The sequence below is a fragment of the Stegastes partitus genome, unplaced genomic scaffold (genome assembly GCF_000690725.1).
Source record: "Stegastes partitus isolate 25-593 unplaced genomic scaffold, Stegastes_partitus-1.0.2 Scaffold1479, whole genome shotgun sequence".
Lineage (NCBI taxonomy): Eukaryota > Metazoa > Chordata > Actinopteri > Pomacentridae > Stegastes > Stegastes partitus.
Genome location: NW_007579210.1, coordinates 91,488 through 97,714, shown reverse-complemented (window position 1 = coordinate 97,714; position 6,227 = coordinate 91,488). Strand labels below are relative to the sequence as shown.

General features: G+C 43.7%; 1 protein-coding gene across 1 annotated transcript in view; it reads left to right on the top strand.

Annotated features, from left to right (window-relative positions):
- The window catches only part of LOC103370761 (sickle tail protein homolog), a 34,987-nt gene that overhangs the window by 10,183 nt on the left and 18,577 nt on the right, over window positions 1-6,227 (top strand). The gene's annotated exons all lie outside the window — the stretch shown is intronic.

Below are 6,227 nucleotides of genomic sequence, written 5' to 3'. Positions count from 1 at the left end.
CTGACTTAAGGTTGTATTTTAATCGAGTTGACAAGGACAAGGCACATTGACCCAAAGTGCAACAAAATGTGCTAGTAAGGGAGTAATTTTGTGCCTGTTGAACAAGCAGAGCACAAACGTGTGACCTCTTTAACTGCTTTGCCTGTGGTCAACTCACTGTTCCCCTTCACTGCTGTGGTTGGTTTTTATAGCCATACAGAGGTGCTGTCATGGTATTGGCTTTGCATTGCTTCTTTTTGCCTGATTTTTCTCTTTGACTTTGGTGTCTTGTTTGTTTCCCCTCCGTCTGTGGGTGCGTTCCAACACCCATACAACCATACTATACAGTGCAAAAAAAAACAAAAAAACTCAGTATTTCCCAATAAATATTTTTTTCAAATGTTATATGCCAAAAATACAAGAATGTCCTGTTAGATCTGTGTCTCACTTAAGTATTAAGCTTGAGCCACTGAGAGCCTAATGAATCAGCAGAAATGGTTGGGGATGGCAGGATAGGAGATGGAGAACAGACGGACAATATAAGACAAAAACAACTGTGGCTCATTTCCCACAACGTTAAAGGAACATTTGACTCACACCTTGAGCTGGCAGTTTGGTGAACACTGATCAATGTTCCAAACACAAATAAAACTTCATTAAATTTCAATAATTAAATGTACATTCAGTTCAACTGCTGCAGGTCCTCGTTGGACGTTACAACCCAGGATCCCAGGAAGTGACCTGCGGTACGTCCTGCTCCTCGAAACACTCGATGATGTCACCAGCTCTGAAGTCTAACTTTTTTTCATAACGCTCAACAGCATCATGTTGATACTGAGCATCCCACTGTAACAGCCCTCTGTCCTTCATGACTATGTACACAAATCTGTTAGTCACTGTACAGCATGTATCAAAAAGACACAGCTGAAAACATTCCATGTGATCCAATCACAATGGAGCGAATGGTGCTTCTGTGTCGATATCATGTTCCTGATTGAGCTTCTTGAACTCGACAACCTGAACAATTCAACATAAGAGAACAGTAAATACTTTGGAGGTCAATGAGGCCAGCAACTGCAGACTAGAAACGTGTAGCTCAAGATCCAGAGACACCTGCAGAGAGAACGCAGATTATGGGGGAGGCTCAAAGTTAGTGACATACAATGAGGGTGTATAATTGTATGAAAGAGAGAGATGAGAGTACTTAACACTGCAGACAGTGGCGATTAAATAAGCAAGATAGCAAAAGCTGGTGCCATATTCTGACAAAATATTATGTCAACAGTACACATACTGCACGCAGCAGTACATACTTTGTAAGGGCAGCTGCAGTATGCACTTAAAGGAAAAAGAAAAAGTATGCATGGTGCACAGTACCCTAACAGATTTAGTACGTGTTTGTGTAAGTGTGCGCCACGTACTGCTATCTTGCAAGGTGATTTACCATATGCACAGTTAAAAGCAGCCACATGCAAGTGTCAGTACACATATGGAGTAAGGCTGTAGTAAAAAAAAAAGCAGTGCCTTATGGACAAACTTAGGGAACAAACGTCCCTCTACTTGCCATTCTGGACATGTAAGCTTCATAGCTCATGCACATATTGTGTGCACTTTGGCAACAGTTTTAAACTCTTCTTCATCATTTCCAAAGGCCTCCTTAACCAGGCTTCCTCCTACCCACTTAGCTTCTCCACTACATTCCTGACCAAATATTTGTCCCCACAAGGACTAAGCATCCCTCCTGGGGTTACAGAGCCACCCCTTCCTCTAAGTGTCATGTGAAGCATCTTTTAGTACCCTTACACCAGACTTAATCTTTAGCATTTATTCACTAAAATGCCAGGCATGCAAGATGTCAGCTGTCTTATTTTGCTTCAAGTTGAAGCACAGATTAAATTCTTCATTTGTGGGCATGACTTCCCATGAGTTGTGACGGAGCCTTTTCAGCATTTGCAGAACTAACTCTGACATCACGGCCCTAATGGTGTCACTGCAGCTGAAGTCAAATCATTGGTGGCATGTAAGACGCTGCACAGTAACATCTGTAGGCAGAGAGAGAATATGAAGAAACATATTGTTAAAAATAGAGGCGGGGGAAGGGCAGTGATTTGATCTGGCATGACGTGAGTTTCCAGATGCATCAGAACTCATTCTCATGTTAGCATGCTACACTTGGACCTCAAAACACAGATGACTCTGCTAACAGAGGCCTGGCATTTATCAAGCATCCCAAGTAGGAGTCTCGGGATGAGTGTGATACGATTATCTCCACCCACACCACTCCAAGTCACACACATGATTAGCAAAATACCAACACGTTGAGCAAGCATTCGCTTTCCTCATGGAACTTTCTTCAACAAACGATGGGAAAAGAGAGTCTCACTAAATGTCTTTCAGTGCAAGTGTCAGATGCTTTGTATCGCAGAACTGAAAGACGTGGTCATGCACCACTGGATTTCACATCTCTGTGTGTTTTTCCATGAAGTGGAACTGATTTATCATGCACAGACATTTTGCTGTTTTGTTTTTTTCCTATCCCATTAGTGGACAGTGACACATCCATCCTAGATGTAGATACCTGGCAAAAGAAAAATTATGGCTCCTTATTTCTAGCTATGCCCATAGTCTTTCTCCTCTCTACAAAGCTCTAATTGTTCAGTTTTTTTGAAGCAACTGAAGCAAGCCATCGGTAAGCACAGCACCATACCTGCTCCTATTTACTTTGAATAGAGAAAACCCCACTACATTTGTTAGTTGGTGAGAAAGTCGATTTATTGTAGAAGAACGCTTAACTCGATAGTAGCTTCCATGTAATTACTTTGTGGACTCGGGGCTGAGACTAGTAGCTGTGCAGATTCCTACAGAGCCAAACCAAAACAAGGATTACATCTGTCAAAACCAGCTTATCTCCTAAACGTCATTAGAAGACAAATGAGTAGTTTAAGAAAAGTATTAGCAGGAGTTGAACATTGATTGCAGCTGTGTTTAACAAAGCAGATAATGTCAAAATTGTTCTGTTTCACATTACTCCTAATCTTGTTTTAACAATATTATTGTGAATTTCCCTGGTGAGAGATCAATAAAGTTTATCTTATCTTATCTTATTCAGGCTCAGCAGGCTGCAGATTCTTTTTAATGGGGTCTGTTTGAATGTAGAAATTTTAGTATCTTCGGAATTATTGTGCTTCTCTGTAGAACAGACTTTGTTAGGTCTACCCCTGGCTATGTGAAGTGCCTTCAGATCACTGGTTTTGTGAATTGGTGTTAAATAAATAAAACAAAATTGAATTGAATTTAATTTAATTTAATTTAATTAAGGACTACATGGTGGCTTGGTAGTTAGCAGTGTCGCCTCAAAGCTAGAAGATCCCTGGTTCACATCCCAGACTGCGCCTGGGGTCGTTCTGCATGGAGTTTGCATGTTCTCCCCGTGCAGCATGGGTTATCAACGGGTTCTCCGGCTTCCTCCCACAGTCCAAAAACATGTTAAGTTTAACTGGTGATTCTAAATTGTCCGTAGGTGTGAATGTGAGTGTGCTTGGCTGTCTCTCTGTGTAGGCCTGTGATAGACTGCTGACCTGTCCAGGGTGTCCCCTGCCTTCATCCTAAGTGAGATAAGCTCCAGCCCCCTGCGACCCTAGTGAGGATTAAGCGATTTATGGATGGATGGATGGAAATACACAGTACATACACAGTAGTACAGGCAAGATGAAAGAGCATTTTTTCAGGATCCAATAACTTAAAGCAATTTAAATAAACAAGTGTTTGCATATCTAGATCAGCAGTTCAACATTTTGACAGCTTGTGAAATAAAGCTGTTGATAATTCTGGAGGTTCTTCCTTTAATGCTCCAGGAACGTTTGCCTGATGGTAGCAGTTCAAACAGTTTATGGAGAGGGTGTGAGGAGTCCCTGACAATGTTCAGGGTCCTGCTCCTGCAGCAGCTCTGGAAAAGTTCTTGGACAGAGGGGAGGGAAACTCCAGTGACCCTCTCAGCTCCTCTAACTATCCTCTGCAGGGCTTTTCTGTCTGACATACTGCAGCTGGAGTACCATGTTGAGATGCAGTATGTCAGAACGCTCTCCACCACACCTCTGTAAAAAGTCCTGAGGATGCTGGCAGGGAGAGAGGCTTGTTTCAGCTTCCTCAGGAAATGCAGTCTCTACTGGGACCGTTTGATGATCGCTGCAGTGTTGTTATTCCAGCTCAGGTCCTGCGAGATCTGCACTCAGAGGAACTTGATGTTCTCCACTCTCTCCACTGTGCAGACACTGATGCTGAGGGGAGCATGCTCAGAACGTGACCTTCGGAAGTCGACGATCTTCTCCTTCGTTTTGTCCATGTTGAGCAGCAACTTATCTTGCCCTTATCTGCCCTGCTTGCTGCTCTTCGTCTTGTGCTGTCTCTGTCTGAATCTATCAGAGCCTCTCTCTGTATTGCTCTCCAAAACCTGAAATCATGGATATGATCAGCTGGTCTCTCAACACAATTGATCACATTTTCTCGATCAGAAAACTGGGCAAAGGAGAGCCCGCCTGCCCTGACGGAACATTTGTAGCGGGATACATGATGGACTCCTGGAAGGAGTGGAGGGTCATGTGCCTCTCTATACTTTCCATGGAGGATGTTGAAGACATCTACTTAATTGGGATTATGATAACAGGCTTCCTGCTGTTTGGAGTTTGCGGGTTCCTGTTCTATCGCAAAGTTCGGAAGACGATGGCAGCACTTTTGGCAGTTGAGAAGCTGCCCGTTATTGAGGGAATGTTTTGGGCTGCCAACACTCAGACTCAAGTGATATGCCAACTTAATTGCAAACTGGATGGGATTCCCAAACTTGTTCGCAAGATGGGTACTGATGGTGAAAGCTGGTCTGACAGATGAAGGAGGACCAGCCCTCTTTCCGATTGTCGGGTTTGATGCTTCAAAGTCTGCAAAGAAGTTATTCAGCCTGTCTTGAAGAGAAGCACCATCGCCGTCGACCCCCTGCCTGGTCTTGTCGTCCATCAGTGCCTGGACTCCCTGCCACATCCGTCTGGTGTTTCCTGTGTCACAGAGGTGTTCCTGGATTTTCTCTGTGTAGGTGCGTTTCGCAGCCTTGATCCCTTTTGAGAGCTCAGATCTGGCTGAGTGAAGAGCAGTCCTGTCTCCCACTCTGAAGGCTGCATCACAGGCTGTCAGCAGCGAGTGCACCTCTGCAGTCATCCAGGGTTTTTGGTTTCCACGTGCTGTGAAGGTCTTAATGACAGTGACATCCTCTGTAACTTTGCGATGTCGCTGGTTACCGCCTCAGCATACTCCTCAACGTCAGTCTGATCACTCTGGGAGGCTGCTGTTTTGAAAACCTCCCAGTCAGTGTCCATAAAACAGTCTTAAGTGCTGAGAATGCATCCTCCAGCCAGATCCTGGCTTGTTTTTTAACTGGCTTGCTGCGCTTTAGTCGGGGTTTGTAAGCGGGCACCAGCATAACAGAAAGATGATCAGAGCAGCCGAGGTGGGGGCGGGGGGTTGCTTTGTATGCAGCAGGGAAGTTTGAATACAGCAAGTCCAGCATGGTTTTAAAGTCCACAAATATCCTGTAGTTGTTGACAGGTTCTCACCACTGCTGAACGGGGGAACCTCCACAATCTTTTCAGAGATGGCCCATCCCACTTATCTGACCATAATGATTAATTCTTCTCAGTGTGGCTCAGGTCTTTACACCTGACCATTTCTCCTGCATCCATAGCCAATCAATTGCTTACTCACTGCCTGATAAGTCCCAGACCTTAACATGTCGTCAGGAGATAATAGTTGTTGCTGTCTTCATCTGTAAATGGTTGGAATAGTCTGACTTTTAGAACCTTGTTCTGCAGAAAAAAGTAGTAATGACTGGTTTTCCTGTTTTGTTTTGATTTTTTGGGGGAGTTTTTTTGTTTTGTTTTTTTTAAACATTTTGTTGTGAAGAAGCAGTAATGCTTGTCCACACTGAACTCTATTCAATTTTCAGCTTTTTTAGTTACCCGGCTTCCAAAAAAAACCCAAAAAACATAGCTTACATATGGTTCAGCAATACTGCTTGAAATCAAACGGAGGTGAAGGCACTGACCTGGCAGGGAGCACTTGATTTATGTTGGGAGAATGTTCCTCCTCTATGGTCTTTCCTATGCTGGCGGGGCATGTGTCTGCCTGTTGGAACCCAGACAGTGTAGCAGTGTGACAGTTGATTTAAGTAAAATACTTTTGCAGGTATTTATTTTATTAACATG